The 12,577-nt window shown below is 31.2% G+C and overlaps 1 long non-coding RNA gene across 1 annotated transcript; it reads right to left on the reverse strand.

The window, feature by feature from the left end:
• Positions 1 to 770: 770 nt before the first annotated feature.
• On the reverse strand, positions 771 to 1,892 carry LOC131612473 (uncharacterized). The gene is made up of 3 exons (XR_009287384.1): positions 1,440 to 1,892; positions 1,079 to 1,235; positions 771 to 984 (listed from the first exon to the last, which is right to left on the reverse strand). It is a non-coding gene; the product is annotated as an uncharacterized LOC131612473 (long non-coding RNA).
• Between the last annotated feature and the right edge of the window lie 10,685 nt (positions 1,893 to 12,577).

The following is a 12,577-nucleotide window of genomic DNA, read 5'->3' on the forward strand; positions in this document are numbered from 1 at the left end:
ACATCACAACAATGACGGGTTAAGAAATGTAAAATCATGGTAAAATATAAAGTAAACATACATAAGGCTCACGTTGATTTTATGCATAATGACAATGTGAGAATTGACACTCTCGAGTGAAGAAACAATGACAAATATTCAAGTATTCGAAATGAAATTCAGGGACATAATTTGTAACATATTGAATTCAAATATACACACATTATTATCATATGCGGGTCCGGCCCTACACAAGTGCAGGATGTGCTACAACACCGGACCTCAAATATTAGGGGCCTAATTTTTTTATAATTAAATAAAACATATTAAAAATAAATTAAATATTAAAAAACATAAAAATTATATTTTAAATAATCTTTGAATTTTTTAATATTCTGTATGGTTAATATACAATTGTATTTTTTATGTGTTATTTTTAATTATTAAAATTAATTTTGTTTTTTAAAAAAATTTAGGCCCATTTCTTAAATTAAAATAGGGCCCCTGAATTGATTGGGTCGACCCTGATCATATGGATATCAATAAATAGAACAATAGAAAACTCGAAGTTCCATCTTTTTAGTTCATCAGGGGAATTTTAGATCTGAACCATAAAACTGTAACTAGCTTATGCTTCAATGGACACCATAAAATTAGGAAGGTGACCATACACCAAGACATCGGGGATGATAAATTAAGGAACAATTTGTGTCAATGTCGAATATGGTCATATTCATAAAAGTTTGACCATTCTTATATAAGAGTCCTTCAGTTGTACAAAAGACCAGGTGGAATTCAAGTGAAGGAAAGTTAACCGATAAAATTGTATATTTTTAATATAACTAAATAAAGAGATAGAACACAAGAAGTAGCACCAAGATTAATGGTCGAAGAGCCAGGCGATATGAACTTCCTTGATGTTGAATAAGCAAGGTATCATGATTGATAAATTCACTTTGAGATCCATTATAAGAGCGAATGGAAACTTTCCACACTCAGCCACAACTACATAACATAACAATTTACTTTTGGTAAACAGTTCAATCCATGTATACCACTATAAGGGAAAAATTCACAATATAAAATATGAAACCATTACCTATTTGACTAAGTTGTGATTAGCTGCAAAATGGATTGATTTCTGTCCGAAAGCATGGTGACAAATCAAAGACAGTGTATCATCTTCGCCCAAATTTTCCACTTGATACAAATTTATGTGCAGAATTTCTCAACATTTTGCTGCAACACCTTTCAGCCTGTAGAAATCCCTTAGGAAATATTAAAAACAAAATCATTGGATTATATAACAACATAATCAGATTGACAATAGACAACTAAACATAAAAACAATATTAAGTCACTTCAATTTGAATGTATAACATGTATAAATCACAGATCAATCATAAAAGTACGTAAACGAAATAAAAAACCCTAAAAATGCGAGTAAATTGGAAGTTTACATCTGAGGTGTTACAGTTGAGTTCCCTTAGAAAGATATCCTTGTAAGACTAGAACATGTTGATGATAAGAATGAGAAATTGGTTGATCTCAGCCTGAAAGAAAAACATTTTGGTTTTTGACATGGTAGATCGATGGGATGAAGAGAGAGATCGATGGGTTGAAAAGAGAGGTTGATGAGTTTTTGGCATAGAAAATCAACAATGAAGAAATTTAGCAACAATAGAAACCAGATCAAGTACAAATCAAAGTGAAGGTTGAAGAATCGCCTGGATTTTCGGCGGCGAAGCTTTTAGGACCGTCAATAATGGTTGATAGTGAGTGCTAAAATAATCCCCAATTATCTATAATACTTAACACCATTTAATCAACACCGAAACACTACCATATAGATGGAAATATGATCAGAATTAAACATTATTGATTATTTTTTGAACAAAAAGAGAATAAAAGAAGAAAAGATATGAGAGAAGAAAGAAGAAGACAAAGAGAGAGAGAATGTGAATAGGGAAAAGAAAAGAGATAAGAAAGAGAGAACATGAATTGGGAAAAGAGAAAAGAGGAAAAGTTGAATTTGATAGGTTGATTTGGAACCAAAGAGAACCAAGTGACATCATCAATTGATCCAAACCTAGCAATCAAATGCATAATACAACAAGCACATTAGAATTGAACAATATGACATCATTGATTGCCAAAAGTAAATTTTAGAAGAAATAAAAAAGATGAGTTTTCCACGAGATCTCCTTTTCTGATATTATAAATTAATTGATATTGTATACTTTACTTCATGATCAATTCCATTTGATTTCCAAATCATCTTAAGACTTTGCAAACTTAATCCTTGATTTCAAACATTTTTCTTTGGTATTTCTTCTTTGATAAGTTTTTGTCTTCATCAGAACTAAATTAAGATAGATGATAAACATCTTCTTCACAAGCACTCTAACTCTCAAGTCAGTATGAGAGTAAGACTAGTGAATGAAGTTTAAATTTAAAAAGTACCTAAGAAATGATGTATTTCCCTTTTATATAATAACATGATTATAATGCATGTTGGACTATTAATTGGCGGGAAATGTATATATTTGTTTGATTGAGCACTCCAACTCTCAAGTTAGTAAGAGAGTAAGACTAGTGAATGAAGCTTAAATTTAAAAAGTACCTAAGAAATGGTGTGTTTCCCTTTTATATAATAATATGATTATAATGTTGAGATATTATTGGGATTTGTTGATATATTATTGGGATTGATATTATTAATATAATATCAAATATAATTTAATCTAATAATATCAAATATAATCTAAGTTGTGTAAGCCCAAGCCCAATCAGGGTTGTATATAAATAGTCATTGTCTATATCATTATTTGTACAATTCAATTCAATAATATAATCCTTATTTCCTTTATTCTCTCTATTCTCTCCTCTGTCTCACGCACTAACAAATTGGAATCCAAAGCTTCCGATTATTGTTCTTGAGAACTTCACGTCAGAGATCGTGTTCCCAGGGAATGTGAATCAATCGATGCAAAGATGAATGGTACTAATGGTATTTTGAATTCACTTCTAATGCTTGACGGCAAAAATTGGATCAGATGGCGAAGGGGGCATGGGATTGCAATACTGCAAATTTCGACAGAATCTCTCATGGTGAATCGGCGAAGGGGGCATGGGATATTCTTATCAAATATTATGAAGGAGGTGAGAAATTCAAGGTTGTCAAGTTGCAAACCTTGCATTGACAACATGAATTGTTGTCAATGGAGAAGACGAAAAAGGTTGTAGAAGGTAATGCATATGTTGACCTCTCAATTTTATCACATTATCGTAGCTAGTCAAGAATCCAATCGACTTGAAACCCTAAAATTGGAAGATTTGGTTGGTTCGTTGGAATCGCATGAGATTAGGATTGTTGAAAGGAAAGGAGTTCAAGATTTGATACAAGCTTTACAGGCTCAGTCATGGAAAAATAATGGTGGTTCCAACAAATTTAAAGGCAAAGTCGACAAGACTCAAGGCAAGAAGCCTTAGTCGAACCCTCACAAGCAGTAGGCCAAAGATAGAACTTCTGAATCCTTGAAAAGAGGAGGAGGAAACTATCGAAAGGACAAAGAAGATAAGAAAGGTGTGTAGTGCTATCACTATGAGAAATGGAGTCACTTGTCTAAACATTGTTGGTACAAGAAAGACAATGGATTGACAAAAGACAAGGACGAAGGAGCAAACCTTGCATGCTAAGATTCAGATGATTATGAAGGTATAATGGTTATGGCTGCAGTTGCAGATAAGCATGTCGAATCCAAGATCTAGCTCCTCGATTCAGGCTGCTCAAATCACATGACTGGTCAAAAGTTATGGTTGACAGATTTCGATGAATTGAAAAAGAGCAAGGTAAAACTGGCTGATAATAGTTTGTTGCAAGCAGAAGGCTGAGATATTCTGGTTGATGAAAATTCTTCCCGGGATTGGAATTCGAGTACTTCCATCAACAAGCCATTGATGAGCTCTGACTTCGAAGAAGCAACTGCTGAACTCGAAGTTGATGTAATTTTCAAAACTCTAGTCGAGGAAATTGCTAACATTCCTGACACAGTCAAAGTCGAATAAGGTGTGGCTAATACAAGCCAAAGACCTGAAAGAAGTCAAGTTCTTCCAGCAAGACTTCAAGACTATGAAGTAGCTGGTGATGATGAAGTTACACCAGATGGAAAAATAGTTCATTTTGCTTTACTTGCAGGTGCTGAACCAATCAACTATAGCGAGGCTTTAAAGATTCAACAATGAACGCTGGCTATGGTCCAAGAGTTACAGGAAATCGAGAGAAACAACACATGGGAGTTAGTCGACTTGCCAGCACATAAAAAATTTATCGATGTAAAGTGGGTGTTCAAACTGAAACACAATGTTGATGGATTGATAGCAAGATATAAAGCAAGATTAGTAGCTCGAGGATTTCTTCAAAGAGTAGGGCTCGACTACTCTGAAGTATTTGCCCCAGTAGCAAGATTGGAGACTGTTCGGCTAGTGGTAGCATGGGCATGCAACCAAGGCTGGTCGACATTTCACTTAGATGTGAAGTCAGCATTTCTAAATGGTCCTTTAGATGAAGAGGTCTATGTCACACAACCTCGTGGTTTTGTGATTCAGAAGGAAGAGAGTAAAGTATATAAATTGCACAAAACACTCTATGGTGTCAAGCAGGCACCTAGGGCATGGAACAAGAAGATCGACTCATACTTAGTCAAATTAGGATTCGTCAAATGCAAATTTGAGTATGGTGTCTATGTTCAGGTTGTGGCACAAAATATAATAATCATCTGCTTATATATCGATGACTTGCTGGTAACTAGATATAGCTTGGAGAACTTGTCAAAGTTCAAAGAGCTGATGATGAAGGAATTTGAAATGTCGGATCTGGGAAAATTGTCTTATTTCCTAGGCATGGAATTTCAAATGTAGAAGCAAGGTATGGTGTTGCATCAAAGGAAATATGTCAAAGAGATACTCAAGATATTTATAATGGATGATTCGAATCCTACATTCACACCAGTCGAGACAAACTTGAAGTTGGAGAAGCATGGAGAGGAAGACAAAGTCGATGTAACTTTGTTCAAGCAAATTATTGGATCTCTGAGATATGTTTGCAACAGTCGACCTAATATACGTTTTGCAGTCGGATTAGTGAGTAGATACATGAGTGAACCAAGAGTGTCACACATGAAGGCTGCAAGAAGAATTCTAAGATACCTAAAAGGATTGATAGACTATGGAATTCTATTACGACGAGACTCTAAAGGAAAAGAAGCAACAATTACTTGCTTTTCAAATGTTGATTGGTGTGGAGATAAGGAAGATCGAAGAAGCACAACTGGATATTTCTTTCAAGTATTTGGTGCCCAAATTTCATGGTGTTCGAAGAGACAACATGTGGTGGCATTATCATCGTGTGAAGTTGAATATATAGCAGGATCCTATGTTGCATGTTGTCATACCCCAAAATTTGCCCACCCTTTATATATGTCGCAATGTTATTTTTATCTCAAATGAGTGCAATGATCCAATGGATAGAAAGACGAGTATAAGGAACCCATGCATGGGAGTACCTGAGTTCGAACCCCACTCTACTCTCTGTATTTCACTTTTCCTTTTTACTCTTTTATTATTAGTTACTAAGTAATTTTTATTAGTATTATTAATATTAGATATTTCAATTAGTATAATCGATCTTATGTTACTTTGGGTAAGACTTTTAATTACTATCATTATTTTATTATTTTATGCTATTATTAAAGAAAAAGAAAAAAAAGTTTTAGCTTCTTTGTTTAAGTTTAAGTTTTTAATTTTTATTATTAGGAATTAGTTAATAATTTTCATTATTAAGTAGTTTTTACAATTTGTATTATTCCTATTATTTTGTTATCATTTTAATCATTATTATAATTATTAGGAATTATAAGTATTTTTTATTATAGTATTTTTAGAAGTTTTTTATTATTATCACATTGCTATTAGATTAGGATTAGTACTACTATTAATTTAGTTTATTGAAATTTATTTCCATTACTAATTTTTCTAACTAAATAAAGAAATAATAAAAGATCAAAAAAAATATAAATTTTCTCACGTATCTGCATCTTCTCCATTCCCAAATCAAGCATTCAAAGACCAAATCAAGGCAGTCCAAGAGTGGATCAAACCAATTTGGAATTGAAATGAAATCTCATTCAAAATTTAAATCATTCCAAAAACAAAACATGCAACAAATCATCCTAAGTTAAAACTCATCAATGTTGAATCAACCAAAATTAAGCCTCGGAGATATCTTTTTCCTCACTATAAAAACAGTAGCATTGGACTGACAAAAGGGGGAGGGACACGGAGACCGAACGAAAATTACGGCAATCCAAATTTCTCGCTTACGATAGAATCTTTGGAGTTTCACATAGAAACTTTGAAGCTTTATTCAGAACCCAATCTCTAACACACCAGACCAGCCGCTCTTCTGTTCGACTCCCGACAACGCATCCTGCAACGCGATCCTGCCCGCTCCGTCGTTTCCTACGACCACCATGTCATGCAACCGAAGTCTCGCCGCGAGTCGAGTGGGTATGTTTTATTTCTAATCTATTTGTCTCTGTTGCTTGATTTCATAGATTTTCAGGTGAAGATATTAATAATGATCATGAAAGAAGCAGAGAAAAAAAAATAGAGAAGTAGTTGATGGAAGGAGAGAGAAGTCGAACAATAACAACTCTTCTTCGTCAAAATGGGGCGGTGCCTTCTCCAGGTAAGTAGTACTTTTATTATTTATTTTTATTAGTTAATTGCTATAGAAATTAGGGTCTGTTGATGTGAACTTGGGCTTTTAAACCATTACCATTTGAACCCCATTAGTCCATGTGATCTATCTAATTTATTTATTTTTTAGTATGTTTAGGATATAATTAGAAAAAATACAAAATTATTATAACTCATTTTATTAGTTTAATTATTAAGTTTTTTTTCTCCCCTATTAATTTATTTTAGTTAGCTATTTTTGATTACAAAAAGTTCACTAAAACACATGCTATTATTTTGGAGAATTTAAGATATAAGAGGAGCTAACTCTTGACGTCACTGTTCCTTCATTTTCTTTTTCTAGTTTTATTGTTTAATTTAATTAATAATTTTATAATTTTAAAAGAAGGATAAGCATATATACGTTAATTAAATTAATTTAAGTTCTTAAGTTATCATCAAAGGAAAATACAAAAACAACATATAAATATAAGATATCAAAATACAAATAATATACTTTTAATTTCCACGGGTAAATTTCAAACATGATTAATCAAACATTTTTTTTAAAATCAATTAATACAATATTTTACGAATAATACGATGAGTGAGTGACGATCTCACCGCATCTTCAAATTGGTCGGCTCTCGATGTTGCACCAATCAAATTATAAAAACTGACAATTAATAAATCCAACTTCTTTTGTAGATACGGATTAAAGCGGGTGAATGTAAAATTTCATTCGTTTGAGTAATCAAAGGCTTAGCGCACGCTTTGTTGAAACGATTACTCTCTTCCGTGAATTAATTCTAACAAATAATACGACGAGTGAATGACAATTCACTACGTCTTCGAATCGGTCGACTCTCTATGTTGCACTGATCAGATATTCAACAAACACAATTAATTTTTGTGATATAATTATTCTAATTAAACTAAAACATTATTTAATTATTCAATACACAAAAATACAAAAAATAGGGATTGTACACAATTATTTTTTTATAAAAACTACGGACTACGATAACTGCGAACTGCGTGAACTCACTAAGACACACTTCAACATACAAAAATAATGGTGTACAATCCCATAAAAAACACCAACAAAACCACGAACTACGTTGACTCTGATCCTCCATTAAGGAGGTACGTAGGCATTCGGACAACCGAAACGAGTCCCCTTTCCCTAAAATATAATTCGTCTGTAGGTTTAAGATTTTATTCTTTACCCTACTATTTAACCAAAAACTATTTACCATAAACCTTACCTAAGAGACATAAAAAAAACCTTAAGGAAGGATTAAGGGTGCCTAACACCTTCCCTTAATCCTAATTTCTCGACTTACCTAGAATTTCTTTATTTAGGCTTTCTCCCGTACTTCCCTTATCCTTAGGATAGAATAAATATAGGTGGCGACTCTCTATTTTAGGTTAATAGACTTAAAATTTTAAGCCGGTCGTAACACATGTCAAGCAATTTGGATCAGATCAATACTTGAAGAAATGGAAGTCGAAGTGAAGAAACATCTTGTGTTGCAAATCGACAACAAGTCATCCATAAATCTGGAGAAGAATTCAGTTTTGCATGGAAGGAGTAAGCATATCGAAGCTAGATTTTACTTTTTGAGGAAAAAGGTAAATTGAGGCGAACTTGAAGTTAGGCATTGCTCGAGCGAAGCACAGTTGGCCAACATTTTCACCCAATGATTGAAGATCGACAAATTTCTAAATTTGAGAAAGGAATTAAGAATAGTTTATATTGGCTATTTTTAGAGTTGTTCGACAACTTGGATTATAGGGGGTATGTTGAGATATTATTGAGATTTGTTGAGATATTATTGAGATTGATATTATTAATATAATATCAAATATAATCTAATCTAATAATATCAAATATAATATAAGTAGTGCAAGCCCAAGCCCAATCAGAATTGTATATAAATAGTCATAGTTTGTATTATTATTTGTACAATTCAATTCAATAATATAATCTTTATTTCATTTATTCTTTTTATTCTCTCCTCACTAAAAGTGTCTCACAAACTAACGTTGGACTATTAATTGGTGTAAAATGTATAAATCTGTTTGATTGATCATGAAGACCACCTACATCTTAACTAGCTAGGATGTCATACTTCAGCCACATGTGACGTAGTGGATCGTTTAGCTTACTGGACCACCAGTATTATTGACTCTCTACTGTCGACTTAGAACAACCAGTATTATTGACTCTCTACTGTCGACTTAGAACAACTATAGATGATATCTATGATATAATATCTTTCAATTCAATTGTAAAAGTAGTAATTTATTAAGATAGGTCTCAATTCTTTATGAATTAGAATAAATTAACCATTTAAATCAAATTGATTTATTAATGGAAATTTCTTTACCCATCTCGCTACTTTCTTGGTCACCTCTGGTGAAAAACCCAAAATACCCCTAACTTCGGAAATGCATTTCCGAAATGTTTTTTTTTTTCAAAATTTGTCTTATTTCGGAAATGCACTTCTGAAAACACGAAAAAAAAGTGTTTTCGGAGATGCATTTCCGAAAACACCCCCTTTGGGTTTTCGGAGATGCATTTTCAAAATATTCCAAGACCAAATTGGTCTTGGAATGTTTCGGATATACACTTCCGAAAAAATTCAATAATGATTAAAAAATTAAAATCAAGGTGAATCAATATAATTAATAGGTATAAAATGAAGGTGAATCAATAAAATGAAGGTGAATCAATAAAATCAAGGTGAATCAAAATTTCCTAAACAGTTTTAAAGTTAAAAATTATTTTACTAACTTATATAAATAAAAAACATTTTAATTTCATAAGTAAATTTTGAATTATATATAATTAAATATAAAATTTATTCATTAAATAAAATTAAGACAAAATCTTTTTTTAATTTTTTTAAACTAAATAAAAAATTATAACTCATTTTTAATTATGAATCAGAATAGAAATATATAAATATTGAAAGTGGAAAGTGGAGAATCAAACCCACAGTAGCATTGAATCCTTCTCCTCCTAGAATGAGAAGACAAACTTGAAATTTGCACAGATTCAGAATCCATTATAAAGGAAAGGGAAGAAGAATCACTAGGTAAGGAGAAGATAACGTTGCAAATTGGAAGTGGGAAGAAAAAGATGAAAATCGGAAAGGAGAATGGAATGGGAACGATGGAGATTGGGGCTTGGAAGGGCGTGTAAAGCTGCAATGGAATTTAGGTTACAGCATCTGAATATTGCAATTTATTTACAAATATATGTTTTTAATTTGTTTTTAATTTGTTTAAAGTTATTATTATATTGCAACTTATTTAAAAATGACATGGCAACCAAAAATAATGCCACGTAATTAGTGAAATGTACACCTCAGCGCTTTTTTGCTGACAAGTGGGTATGGAGGACTAAAACTGTTTAAAAATAAAATAGGGGGCCTGTTATCGTGAGTTGGGCAAAATAGGGGACCAAAAGTGTAATTTAACCTAATTATTATTAATTTTATAAGTGAAATATATAAATATATAATAATTATTATATAAATATATAAATATATAATACTTATTATAAATTAAAACACTCATTTTTTAATTTTTATAATTATTATATAAATATATAAATATATAAATATATTTATAATTAATATATAATAATTATTATATAAATATATAAATATATAAATATATTTATAATTAATATATAATAATTATTATATAAATATATAAATATATAAATATATTTATAATTAATATATAATAATTATTATATAAATATATAAATATATAAATATATAATAATTTTTATAAATATATAATAATTATTATAATTATTATATAAATATATAAATTAAAACACTCATTTTTTTAAATTTTTTTGTATATATATATAAATATATAATAATTATTATAAATATATAAATATATAAATTTTAAAACACTCATTTTGTAGGTGAAATTATTTTAATTAAAATTATTTTAAATTTTAAAATATAAATCAGAATAGAAATATATAATAATTATTATTCATAACTCATAAATTATATCAAAATATATAATTATTATTATTCATTACTCATAAATTATATCAAATTTATGATATGTGAATTAATTAATATCCTAAAATTTTTAATTTTTGAGATTTTTAAATTTTTTTTATTTTTTCGGAGATGCATCTCTGAATTAATCAAAATTCCAATTTTTGAAATTTTTTCGGAAGTGCACTTCCGAATCTGGAAAAATTTAGAAAAAAAAAATATTTCAGAAATACATAAGTAGGGGGTAAAGTGGGGTTTTTCCTGGGGGTGACCCCCCATAGGGAGGTGAGTAAAGAAAAAAACCTTTATTAATACTGATATAAGTTTTTTGTTTAGTTAATAAACACTATCTTCAAAACATCTTGTAGCAACCTGCCCTAAAAATTATAACTTAGAGAGTCGCCACCTATTCTGAAGGGCGAATAGGAAACCCTACGCAGTATAGAGATCAGGGTAAGATACTATATTCAGGTCGAGGAAGGTGTTAGGCACCCTCAACCCTTTCCTAAAGGTTAACATTCAAAGATAAAGGTTTATGGCAAGGTTTATAAAGAAAGGTGACAAACAGTTAATAGGGTTAAAGACATGATTAAGATTTGGAGGAAGGGGACTCGCCTTGTTGCCAAGTGCCTACGTATCTCCTTAGGGAGAATCAGAGTCAACGTAGTTCGGGGGGCGGGTTGTACGCCCTTAAGGTTTGAAATTTGATTTGAAGGTTTTGAAGGCTTTGAATAGCCTATCGTAGATAAAAATCTGTATTTTGAACTTGAAGTTTGAAAGATGTTTGAAAAGGGTTTTGAAATTGTTTTAGATGTTCTGGGCGTACAACCCTGATTTGGCACAATTAACCGCGATGATCAATAGGTTTGATCACCATAGTCAAAAGATTAGGGGTTTTGTACCATTACCAATTCAAATCGATTGATTCGATTATCACTAATAATGAATTAATGTGTTTTATTATTTTTGTGAATTTTATTTTTGTATTGTTACCCCTCATAACCGATTAATACGATTACAAATAATAACAAATTAAATTTAGAACAAGGGAGGATTAATCATCACAATCAATAAGATAATTGCAACCATTTTATCGAATATAATTGAATTGCATTTTAATTAAATAGAATTTTAATTAAAATTATTGTTGACCATAGCGATTAATCGATTTAATTGGCACGAACAACAAATTAAACATTTTAATATAAATATCACATAATAATTTATTTATAAAAATAATTATTATATAATTAATATATATTAAAAGGTATTTTAATTAAAACAAAATAAATAATTAAAATTTATTTAAGTTTTATTAAGGTTGTAATCCTGTGTGATAATGATGAGGGGTTTATGGTATAGGGATGAAACCAGGGGCGTTAGATCTGGCTGAGTGGCAATTGAGGGGTCAGATCTAGAGGTCGTATGATGAGCCATGGAGGCGCAGATGCACAGGATCAGAGGTTGGAATTTCAGAAAAAATAATAGAAAGGGCCAGGGATCGAACCCTGGACCCTAAGGGTAAACACACACGCGCTCACCATCTCAACCATGCCCAATTAGTCGTTTATAACTTTCGCCCAATATATTATATAGAAACAAGAGAAATTAACAGAAACAGGCGCCAAATTCAAACACACCAATAACGCCCTGACACCTCATCGTCTTCTTCAAAGAAGACTTATAAAACCTGTAATTTTTGCTACGGTTTGGCTACAAATGCATTCGTAGCAAACCCCAACCTGCAAATCGCGAATAGCACATACACGCCAATAAACATTTCGCGACCTAACCAATACCTTCGTCCCAACCATGCGAATTCA

The sequence above is a fragment of the Vicia villosa genome, linkage group LG6 (genome assembly GCF_029867415.1).
Source record: "Vicia villosa cultivar HV-30 ecotype Madison, WI linkage group LG6, Vvil1.0, whole genome shotgun sequence".
NCBI classification, from domain to species: domain Eukaryota; kingdom Viridiplantae; phylum Streptophyta; class Magnoliopsida; order Fabales; family Fabaceae; genus Vicia; species Vicia villosa.